Source organism: Gastrolobium bilobum, unplaced genomic scaffold (genome assembly GCF_033153095.1).
Source record: "Gastrolobium bilobum isolate Gb01-03AN ecotype WA unplaced genomic scaffold, APGP_CSIRO_Gbil_v1 utg2008, whole genome shotgun sequence".
NCBI lineage: Eukaryota > Viridiplantae > Streptophyta > Magnoliopsida > Fabales > Fabaceae > Gastrolobium > Gastrolobium bilobum.
The window spans coordinates 131,441-144,871 of NW_026895839.1; positions in this window are offsets into that span (position 1 = coordinate 131,441).

Sequence of the window (13,431 nt, forward strand, 5' to 3'; positions counted from 1 at the left end):
CGTTTTAATCCTGGTTGGTGTATTTGGGCCTGATTTACCAAAGGAGGCCTTTTGAATTTGTTGATAAAGCTTATACCTCTTAAGCTGTTGACTTTGCTCTTACGTGGTTTCCCTACTTTCTGATAATACGTTGCAGGATTGGGAGTGCACCTGTTACTTCCATTCCCATTGGAGGGTATGTTACATCAGTGCCAGAATTTTCGGCTTGAGCAGTTGGAATGTTAGGACACACAACCTCCAAATTTTCCTTTTCCCCCAATATTTCAAATCTGGACTTGTCTTTCTCAGGTCCTTTCCCACTTGTTTGTATGGGCTTCTGGAAGGAATTTGAGGCTTGCATGGTCATATGCATTTTCAACAAATTCCCTGGTTGGACATTTGCGTTGCCCCTAGCTTTTTGTCCTCTCTTCTATTTATGTTTTACCATCCATGCCCCAAAGACATCTTCTTATTTGTCCATGCATGATTTGCTAACAGAAACGTCCAGGTCTTCCTCCTGCGCCTTCACTGTGACTGGAACCTGGGAAATCTCCTTTATGATCCCTCCACTACAAATCTCTTGTCTATGGCCATACGTTCCACATTTAAAGCAAATTAAGTGCAAACCTTCATACGCAACATGCAATAATTTGTCCATTAGTTGGAACTGTGGGATGAAGCTCTTCCTAAGGTCCACCTCTACGCATAACCTCGCATACCTGGCCTTCTCTGTGTATTCACCTACACCTCCATCTGATTTTCTTAATGAATTTTTGTCCACCTTAAGTGTCCTGCCCAGCATGTTTCCGATTCTCCAGAGGTGTTGGGTGGTGTAGAACTCCAAGGGGAGCCCCGAAATTCTTACCCAAACCGCTAGTCTTTTAACATCTTCATCAAAAGTGTCAAACATTGGCCTCTACCTTTGCACCACTACATAGTGGTCTACCACAATCCATGGGCCATCTTGAAGCACATGAAGATAGTCTTTTTCGTCATTGAAATTGACCAAAATGTGGCCATTATCCAGGTTTATTACCTCAACCCCACCAGATAGGCTCCACATTTTAAATAATCTTGTCATGAGGAAACTGTTGTTGATCTTTCTCCCTAGCAGCTTGATTATTAGGGATTCTCTCCATTTTTTGCAGTCTTCTAGGTGCTGCTTTTTGGAGAAATGATAAACCGGGCATAAAGGATTGGCCTGAGTCGCAGGGTTTTCACCTTCTTCCGTTGGGTCATCCTCTTCCTCCTCTCTCCTTTGAGTAGTCATCAAATCTTCTTCATCGCTCTACCTTCCATCATCATCCCCATTAAGTTGCAGAACTATATCGTTGTAGGATATGACTCGCCTACCTGTTGCACAGGCAACTTTGACTGGTTTAAAACCCGAGTTTTGGGTCAGTGGATTCTGATTAGGTTGGCATGGGTTTCCTATCAGCACCTCATCCATGGTTGAGTCTTCAGCAAAGCTGACCTCCACTTTTTTAATACTCCTTTCCAACTGGTCTTCATCTTCCTCCACCGGGTCCTTTCGTTCTAACTCAAAGGTTTTTTTCTTGAAAGGAAACATTCTTATTCAAGTTTCTCCTAAGGCAGGAGCGAACAACTTGCTTATTACTCTACTCTTTAGTGTGTTCATAAATGTTTTTCTGACATTTGAGTGTGAAAGCCTCTATAAGTGCTCATTTAGTGAAAGCGTCACATCAGCAAAAATGCAGGCTAATTTTTTTTGTTCTAATAATACTATTTTTTTGAAGACAACAAGCTAATTTTTGTGCTCATAATGTACACTCTCTTATTGTTCTAATAATACTATTTTTGTTATAAAACTAATTTTACGAGTTATTCTAATAAATTTTAAAAATATTAATATATTTTTTAACTTCATTTCTTTCATAAATAAAATGAGAGATTAATGATTACAAAAAATTAGAGATTAATAAGATAAAAAATATAAATACAATTATGTTTTTAAATTAAAAACATTTGATAAATTCTAATCTTTGTAAAAAAAATAAATTGAAAGAGTATTATAAAAATGCAACAAAAGTTATATATTGTAATAGTTACGAAAAGACTAGAACAGTTGGTATACAAAAGGACTAAAAGAGTCGGAATTCAAAAATTATGGCAAGGATGTGACGTTTTGAAACTCAATTGACAGAAACCATAATGAGCATAGGGACTCTCAGTTTCTTTGGACATAGTTCGCTACATTGTCTAACGAACTTGTCCACTTTTTTTTTCAGGTAGTGCCACGTGACACGTAGTTCGCTTAGACCGTTAGCTAACTTGGTGTATGTCAGACACATGGCACACCTAGTTCGCTGCATGTGGCAGCGAACTTTTCCAATGTGTCAGCATTAATTGCAACATATATAGTTCGCTATTGGGAGTAGCGAACTTGTGATCCACTATAAACGTGCCACATCAGCAAACGAAGTTCGCTGGGCACTGTAGCGAACTTGCCTCCGTCGCATATTGGGAAATAACACTGTTCGCGTGACATTTAGGTAAAAAACTTGATGAACAGTGGCATTTTGGTCACTGTTCTGTACTTTGTCCAGTACCAACTCGGATTGGGATAATTAGGAAAAACATTCACTACTACCGTCGCACTAAGCATTGAATACGATGATAGTATTATAATTATGTACTTCGAAGAATATACTATTATAATATTAAATTTATTTTTTTTTATTTTTTTTCAGAAATTTATCGGCTGATATGTCTCTCTCTTTTTGATGCGATGTACATACGACAGGAGTACTAAAGATTTTTTCGGATAATCGGATGGGAGGGATAGCTACCTAGTTGTTAACAGACTCACGAGTTATGGTACTAATCTCTGAAGCACGGACGCGCACTTTTAGAAAGAAAAAAAGTCTGTCGGACACAGACACGTTTCAACACGCAATCAATATTTTCCGACGCGCAGTCAACTCTCTGACACACTTTCGATACGCGGTCAATATTTTTCGACACGCGATCAAAGTTTTTCGACACGTTATTTTATATATATATCCAAATGTAATTTCATTTTATCTTTTTAACTAAAAATAAAAAATTAATTTATAAATCAAATATTTCCTGTTATAAAATTTGACTTGAAAAATTAATAAGGCATGAAAAATTATTTTTTCTTTATATTTATGTTCTAAAATTTGAATATTTAATTGATTATATAACTTATTATGAGTTGTTATATGCATTATATGTAAACTATATTATATATATTAAAAAGGATCAAGATCATTTTACACTAGTGTAAGTTACACTCTCAATCTTGTCTGTTGATCCCACTTATATCTAAGGGCTCTAATTTTTTAATAATGTGAGTCATTGGATACAAGTGGATCAATGATCAAGATTGAGTGTTAGACTTCTAACTCTTACATTGGTGTAAGAATATCCTGCCCCTATTAAAAATATTATTTAATATCAAAACGTATTCTAACGTGTCAAAATTTAACATTTTTTAGAATTAATTTATTAGTGTGTCGTGTCATATTATATCTCATATTAATGTCGGTGCAATATAGTTACTAATACATGACCCCTTGTGCACAAACGTATAGCCAATATTAGCCATATTGTGTATAACTCCGTCGCATGAATCATGCGAATACAAGACATGGGAACTACGAATCTAAATAAGCGATGTGCAACAGCAATGCATTTGGCGCATATCAAATTAAAAATATGACTAATCTTCCCCAAATATGACCTGAATTTGTTTTTTTTTTCATTTTCTTTTATTTATCGCCTTTTCCTTTTGTATATATGCACTTCCATTGTCTTTCTTTAATTCCATCCCCAACAACCTTCACATCAATTATTTTTGTGCGTTAATTAAAATCAATTCATCATTATCTGACATCAATTATGTATTAATTGCATGGAATTAATAAATTTCGTATCTTAACGTATCGAAAGTTAACATTTTTTAAAATTAATTTGTCGGCGTGTCATGTCATATTGTATCTTGTTTCTCGTATCGGTGTTGATGCAAAATAGCTTATGCATACCCCTTGTGCACAGGGGTGGTAAACGAGCCAGGGGCCTTTGGCTCGGCTCGTAAAGGCCTGAGCTCGTTTAATAAAAGCTCGTGTTGGAACCAGGCTTGGACTTGTATAAAAGCTCGTTTAATAAAAAGGCTTCAGGCTCTAATTCAGAAGCTCGGCCTTAGAGCCTCCCAGGCTAGCGTAGTATATGAATATTTATTTATACTTTTTTATACTACTTGTAATAACTCTCTCTCATCAATTTATTTCACCCTATTTTATTGGTTTAACAGACTTTTTGAATGATTTTGTTCTATATTATGCTATTTGGATATATATTGAATTTATGTATATTTATGGAATTACTAGTGTTGTTCTATATTATCCTTCATCCTCCTTCACACAAACAAACCCACAAAAACTCATTCGTTCCACTGTGTACTGCTCGTTTGTGTCAATTTATTTTTTATTTTATTTATTTTATTTTTATTTTTGTTGACACTTTTTTTATAATGGGCTAAGATAATATAACCTGTTATCTACCTTCTCTCACTTTAATTTTTTTTATTTATTGTAGACTTTGTAAATTATTGCTGCAAATTGAAGCTAAGGTTTTTATCTGGAAATTGATTTTTTGTGGAATTCTGTTCTCTTATTTTTATTCTTTAACAGGCTTCACACAGGCTTTTATTTTTTGTAAATAAACCATGCCACAGGCCAGTATTATATTCGTAACAGGTAACAGGCTAAGGCCAGTCGGACACATTTAAATACAGGCTTGGCCCGTTAAGATCAAAGTTCGACTCGGCTCGGCCCGTTAACACCCCTACTTGCACAAACGTATAGCTACATATTGTGTATAACTCCGTCGCATGAATCATGTGGATACAAGACATGGGGACTACGAATCTAAATAAGCGATGTGCAACAGCAATGCATTTGGCGCATATCAAATTAAAGATATGACTAATCTTTCCCAAATATGCCCTGAATTTTTTTATTTATTTCCTTTTGTATATATGTACTTTCATTGTCTTTATTTAATTCCACCCCCAACAACCTTCACATCAATTATTTTGGTGCGTTAATTAATATCAATTCATCATTATCTGACATCAATTATGTATTAATTGCATGGCATACGTGTTCTTAAGTTATGTTGTTTTCAAAAAAAGACAACGCTAGCTAACTATGTTTTCCATCTTTTAAGTTAACAGAGACCCTCGCATGAAGGACGGACGAATTAAACTAGGAATCAGAAAGTTACATTGTTTAAATTGGGGCACTTTGTCTTAACGCATCCTGTTTTCTGCTTGATCAATCATGCTGGAGGTAAGATTCGTGATTTATATGTCAATTTAAAACGTTCCATGATTACATGCAACCCTTTTAATTTCATAATGAACGGACAAACTTTTTCTTTCCGTTCATTTCTACACCTCTATTGTTTTTTCCCCTTTTGGTTTTTTTATGTTTCCTTTTAGGGTTCACCACTTCTCCAATAATAGTAAATAAGAAATTTTGCGGCAAACATAATGTTAGGATACGAAGATCCAGTAGGATTAGAAAACCTTCTTCGGTTCTCACTGACTTTGTAACTTGATGAATGTTTTCCTTCTTGTATTAGTAAGTGGGTATTGGGTGGTTAAGTAGTGATCTCACACGTGTACTCTCTTGCATGTGATCTTAGGTGGTTAGTTAGTTATACCACACGTGTACATGAAAGGGTCGATTGGATTAGTGTTGAAGGGTATATAACATTTGTAATAAACGATTGTAAGCATTCATTCAATATCAATATACAGGAGTTCTGTTTCTTCCTTTCTCTTTCGTTTTCTGTTCTGTTCCTTAGGTTTCTGAAACCTAACATTGGTGCTTTCATTTCATTCTCCAATTCTTCCTTCCATGACGAAGGTTCAAGAACTATCGGAGGAGTTGCATTATTTTCAGCAACGAGTGGACACAAATCTGGAAGAGCTTCGTATGCAAGCCACGGTGCAAGCTAATGACACCAGAAACCAAATTTCTTTACTGGTTTTACAGATGCAACAATTACAGGAAACTATTATGGTTAATCAACCGCAGAGGCAGGGTAATTCCAATACTCATTCTTCTTCTGTTCCGCACAATTCCTATCGACAAGAAACCATTGATCATCGCTCTTTGCTTAAGGGTGTTCGCATGGAGATTCCAGTGTTCAATGGCACTGATCCTAATAATTGGATTTTCAAAGCTGAGCTTTTCTTCACTTTACAGTTGATTCCGGATGAAACAAAGGTTGCTTTGGCTGGGTTGAAAATGGAGGGCATGGCTGCCTCTTGGTTTCAATGGACCTTCAACATGGGTAAGGCTCGGGCTTGGCCTGATTTTACTTCTGCTCTTCGCCAACGATTTGGCATTTCGGGTTTTACAAATCTGAAAGGTGCTTTGTCCAAGTTGACTCAAACATCTTCTCTTCGTTTTTACATTCAACAGTTTGAAGCATTAGTTAACCAAATACCTGAATTAGATGATGATCTTCTCATGAACTTTTTTGCTTCGGGTCTTCAATCTGAATTACGTAGTGCTGTTCAGTTGAGGGAACCTCTGTCCTTACATCAAGCCATTCAATTGGCCATGGCTTATGATGATCATTTTGGGGATTTGAAAACTTCTTTCCAAGGTGCATCTAAGAAGTTCTTTTCCAAATTTGTTCCTGCTTTAGACAGTAATCCTGTGCCACCTAATATTTTGGTTCACTGCCAACTTCTTATACTGCTTTTACTGTGGCAAGTTTATTTTGTGATTTGGTAGTAAGGATTCATGGCTTTCCTCGTTCCATCCTAAATGATAGGGATCAAATTTTCTTGAGCAAGTTTTGGAGCCATCTCTTCAAGTTGAGTGGTACCACTTTAAGAACAGCTTCTTCATACCATCCACAATCTGACGGTCAAACGGAGGTGACCAATAGGTACCTTGAGCAATATCTGCGTTCCTTTTGTGGAGATCAACTACATGCCTGGTGTAATCTGTTATGTTGGGCCCAATTCCACTACAACTCAGCAATTCACTCAGCAATTGCTATGTCTCCTTATCAGGCAGTTTTTGGAAGGCCACCAATGATGATACCATTTTATCCTAGAGGATTGATTAAGCTGGAAGCTATTGATACTATGTTACAACATCGAAATGAAGTTTTAACTCAACTTAAGCTTCATTTGCAAAGGGCACAGAACCGGATGAAAATCCAATTTGATAAACACCACAAGGACCGTTCTTTTTAGGTGGGAGATTTAATTTGGGTTCGTTTGCAGCCTTACCGGCAGGTAACAGTGGAAAGGAGATCTAATCACAAACTCGCTAAACGATTTTTTGGCCCTTTTGAGGTCCTTCGTGTCTTAGGCACTACTGCTTATGAATTGAAATTGCCTCCTAGCAGTCAAATCCATCCTGTGTTTCATATTTCACAGCTGAAACCATGTGTTGGTCCTATGCCTGAGGTTACTAATCCACTGCCCCCCTTAGCTATGGATAACAAGCCTGTTCAAGTTCTGGTGGCAATTTTAGATGCACGCCAAGTTGTTTGTCAAGGCCAGTCTGTTCGAGAGTTTCTTATACAGTGGTCTCACACAGTCCCTGAGGATGCTTCTTGGGAGAAAAAATCAGACTTGTTGCGATGCTATCCATCTATCAACCTTGAGGACAAGGTTGTTGTTGAAGGAGAGGGCAATGTTAGGATACGAAGATCCAGTAAGATTAGGAAACCTTCTTCGGTTCTCACTGACTTTGTAACTTGATGAATGTTTTCCTTCTTGTATCAGTAAGTGGGTATTGGGTGGTTAAGTAGTGATCTCACACGTGTACTCTCTTGCATGTGATCTTAGGTGGTTAGTTGGTTATACCACACGTGTACATGAAAGGGTCGATTGGATTAGTGTTGAAGGGTATATAACATTTGTAATAAACGATTGTAAGCATTCATTCAATATCAATATACAGGAATTCTGTTTCTTCCTTTCTCTTTCGTTTTCTGTTCTATTCCTTAGGTTTCTGAAACCTAACACATATACACTATGATCCGCATATGGATCTTGACATTTAAAATAATAAAAAATCAAGATCCGTGTGTGTATCCTGACTTTCTATATCTTGCTGTAAAATTTGTCATCTACAGCAATATAAGAAGTATTAAAGCCTTCTTTTTAATATATATTTTTTATTTTAAGCATGTATACATTAATTTATTTAACATTTAAAAATTTATAATCAAAATATTAACAAAAGAACATTCAGCAAAAAAATAAATATTTTTTTCCTTAAAAACCAATCGAAACAAAAAATGATCTTAATCTTTCATGTCATTTATTTAGGTATTGATTTTTTGATTTTTTGATTTTTTGCACTGCTACTCATACAAACACTGAGAACTTATCAATGCTGACTTCTGTACTTTATATTGAATTTTATCAAATCAAAGTTAGCCCATATTTTTTTCCAAAAACAAAAGAAGTAAACCCATAAAAGTAGTACCCAGTTTGATATTGATACCCATTGGGCCGTAAAGGAGGGTCAATATACTGATTTGCGTATTGAAATGAATATTCATTCTTCATGCGAATCATCTTCATTGGTGGACCTCTACTAAAAAAGAAAAGAAAAGCTTCATTACTAAACCGTGGGCTAAAAACCTGAGTTCAGTTTTGTAATCGCTTGAGAATTTCCTTCTTCATCTGTTTCGGAGTAGGATATAATAAATAGAAGAGACAAATGATGATAGATAATTAACGTACAACAGATAAAGATAAAAATATATGTTTGATTCTTTTTAGTATTATTTTTTTTTGGAGATATTTACAGTTTTAATCTTGATTTCGCTGTGAACTTCGGATTAATCTATAAAGAACTTGGGTAGTGTTTGATTCGGGATAAAAAAATTTTTACTAGGAAAATGTAATTGATAGGAAAATGATTGAAAAGTGAGTTTGGTAGGAAAATGTAAAAAAAGTTGTTTGGTTGACCGAAATATTATCAGAGAAATTTATTTAAATATGCAAAATCTATGTTCGGGAGAAACTTTGCACCTGTTTTTTCACTTCCCCAGTTATCTCAAAATACTACATCTCAAGTGGTATTCTGTAACAGTGAAATTCATCCAAAAATCAACACAAAAGTTATTTTCCCATCTATCCTATTTGCCTAGTATTTTTTGAAAAAACTTGAACCAAACGTGATATTTTCCAATATCCACTTACACTTTCTCATCAATCCCAAAATAAACCTTTAACCAAACACTACCTTAGGAAATTACCCGCAGATGATATCCAAAGAAAAAGAATAAATAAAAGAGGAAATAATTAAAATAAAAAAAAACTTACCAACTTCACCTCGGCCTGTAGGCCGAAATTTTTACTTTACTAAATTATTAATACATGGAGCCTTGAGTTAAGCGTTGTTTGATTCAGATTTTTAATCCCTCCAAATGTCTCGTAACACGTGCTTTTCTTGCTTATGCAAAGTCAACCTGTGCTTGAACCGAGGTAAAAATTGTAAATAGACAATAATTAATTATTTAAGTAATTCAAGAAAAATTTTGAATAAAATTTATTATACTAAACCAAAAAATTATTCAGATATCATTAATTAATTATAATAGCTAATTATTATTTCATTACTTAAAATCATCGTTGTTTTGATGACATATTAATAATCTGTTATTATTGTACAATTATGTATATTATAAATATATTTCAATAATATTTTTAAAACTAGATCAGTTGTTGAACCAGTGAATGCACTAGTGTATGCTTTAGTGCTATGATAGTAGTTGAATCATAATCGAGTCGGTGATAATTATACATAATTTAATATTATATAATATATTTAAATAATGATTTAATATAAATTATAAAAAAAATGTTAAATAAAATTTTAAATTAACAAAAAAAATTGTGTTCTATATTCTACACGATAAAAAAGAAAAAGTAAGAGTTAAGTCGACCATATTATTGATAAAAAGAAATACATATTAACTTAAATATAATGTAGAATGTAATATTATAATCATAATAAGTAGCCACTAGAGATAGTAAAGTTGTGGCAGACAGATAAAATCTTGAAGACTAAGGTTTAATACCCAACTATAATTCATCATAAATTAAACTGATTAATTCGTGTCTGACAATTGGATCAAATTTGTTAAGCGATTCTTAATTGAGTCGGTCCCATTCAAGAGTTTGAACATGCTTCATTGATTGGTCGTGTCTGTCTAAAGTTTTTTCTTTAATTTGAAATGTTTTTCTGTATATGAGTTTTTTATTTGGGGCACGGAATCAATAAAAACAAAATTTATTTTCCTACTTCTCAATCATTGCCTGCTTAATTGAATAATTCACTGAAAAGTGTAAAATCTTTGCCAGCACGCTGTCACAGTGCCCACCTAACCAAAATTATTGTCTTAAACTGCGTTTGGTTTAGCACATTTTTCTTGGGAATTTTGATTTCCTGAAATAAAGAGCCATCATGCTTAAATAAACACTATGTGTACATAAATGAGAAACTAGGATCTTCATCGTGTGAAAATATTAAAATAAATAATTATAAAATCATAAAATAGTTTTCATGTGAAAGTGCAGTACATTAATTCATCACTTGAGATGGCATGCAAACATCAGAAGAAAAAAGAGCACTAGCTGTTTGTGTGCAGAACATTTAATGGTACAACTATACACCCTATGAGGCTGTGGCCTAAAGTCTAGCCCTGTCCCAAAAATATTAAAAACTCATGGTTCAAGTTGAACGTCTAGTTCTATTACCCTCAATGGTCCCCGGTTCAGCGCCGTAAATGCTATCGTCTATTCGTGCTTGCTATAGTATAGGTCTGCATGCAGGTTGTTGCCGCAAGGACCATGACAGCTCCTAAAGCGTGAACTCTCTGCTCCTGGATCCAGATTTTCATTGTTCAGGTTGCAACCTTAACTTTTTCTTGCCACCTCTTGGACTACGATATCCTTCTTATTAAAAGCAAACTCTTGTCTTGTCAACATTACATGACTAGTCAATGTTGTTGTTTTTTTTTCTTTTCTATGGAGATAATTTTTTTCGAGACAAAAATACGATTAATTATTTTAGTAAATTTTTTTTTGCTTAAATGAAATTAAACATATTTCACTTAAATCAATCTTTTTTTAATTTTTTTGGCCTTTTTGGTGGGTATTTGTGCACGTACACTAAAAAATATATTAAGATGTGTATAAAATTATATATATATATATATATATATGGATCAGGATCATTTTACACTAGTGTAAGACTAACAAATCTTACACTGTATCTCAACCGTTAATGGACAAAAATCATCAGTTGTCATTTGTAGTGTAATTAATAATTAATTAATATTAATAAATTCGTATAACTTCCTAAATTATAACCGTTGAATGCAAGAAAATAAACGATTGAGATACGGTGTAAGACTTATAATCTTATATCGGTATAAATGATCTTGATATATATATATATATATATATATATATATATATATATATATATATATATATATATGGGTCAAGATCATTTTATACCAGTGTAAGTTACACTCTCAATCTTGATCATTGATCCCACTTATATCTAAGGGCTCTAATTTTTTAGTAATGTGAGTCATTGGATACAAGTGGATCAATGCTCAAGATTGAGTGTAAGACTTCTAACTCTTACACTAGTGTAAAAATATCCTGTCCCTAAATATATATATATATATATATATATAAAGTAAAAGATTCTGACAGACTTACTTTAATGTTATCTCTCTAATTTAATAATATATCTTTCATTAAAAAATACTTGGCTTTTGATGAAAGAACGATTCTTTCAAGTTTGAACATTAATATAAAATGAAGAAAAAAATCGTAGGTTGGTCCTCAAGAGAAATTTTATATTATTTTAGTTTCTAATTTTTTTTTAATAAAAAGCTATTTCTCTATCTATCTAAAGATAACTTCTAACACGGCCAATCAAATAATTTACATAATTATTTGTATTTTTCTTTAAATTTCAACTTTTTTTTTATATTTCTTATATTATAAGGATAATTTTATCCCTTATATACATAAAAATATGTAAGGCTCATATTTTTTTTCTAGTTCTCTTCAGATGCCCTCACATGAACTCCATATATTTTTATGTGTATATAAGAGATAATTTTATCTCTTATGATATGAGAAACAACAAACCCTATTAAAAGACACGATCTTTCTTCTCATTTGAAAATGGAAATAGTCGTATTAAAATTTCATGAGATTATTATGTAAAATTTTTGTAGTTATCTCCTTTTTCATAAATAATTACAAATTTTGATACGACTCTCTTATTTAATGTATTCTAAAGTTTTTTTGTACTGATTTTTTGTCCCTTATGGATGTCTGACAACTTAATGGTAGAATATATACATTAATTTATGAGGTATTTTGTTAGATGAAATGCTTATCACGGAAAAAAGTAATAGCTGGTGGATTTGCATCAAGTTTTTAAGGCATACATCTATTGTACGTGTCATAGTCAAAATGTTAAGCTTACAAATTCTATTTTGAAGGGATAATTTTTCCTTTTTATATTGAATGAATTTATCTTCTCGTAAATCTTTCCATGAGTTTGATCTTGTAGAATGATTTAGGATTATTGTACGACAATAAGAATGTTGGTACATGAACCATGCATGATAAATTCATCATAATCCTTATGATTCTAGGATAGATGTAAAGTTTTATAATATCTTGTTATTTTTGTGTTTGTTGCTTATTTTCTTGAGAAATTGCCGGAGAACTAGAATTCTTTTAAAGATACTAAAGAATTAGGATGTCAAGGGATTGAGTTCTAATTAACTTAGGGGAATGATTGAAAATATAAAAAGGGCGATTAGTTAAGGGTTTTAATTTATAATATAAAAGGGAGATTGAGGGAAATCGAACCCCTAATTGAGTTTTTTGATTGTCAAGTTACTCATATTTTGCGTTCTTGTTTTGTTATTTAATTTAGTTTTCATTAAATTCTCTTGATCAATTGTCCAACTTAAGCATAAATAGTGAATTAGTGGTTGAAATCTAATCCTCATGGGAATGATCTCTTACTCATACATTTTATTACTTTTACAACCGATACACTTGCCGAAGTCGCAACACGTCTTTATATTTTGGCCAATTATTTTTCTATTTACATTCATCAACAATTTTTGGTTCAAGATCCTTGTCTTGTTTCATTATTTATGAAAATATTGTCGACAACTATATCTTTACGGTTCCATCTTTTTTGTGTAATGACATAATTAATATAAATCTCTTCATTTTCATTATTTTCAGGTACCTGAACCCCTCCCTCGAGGTTTAATAAAAGTTATGTCTTCAGAATTAACAATTTTTTTTCCATATTTTGACCATCTTGATCATTTGTTCTTTTCCTCTTTTTGAGGATTTTTATCATT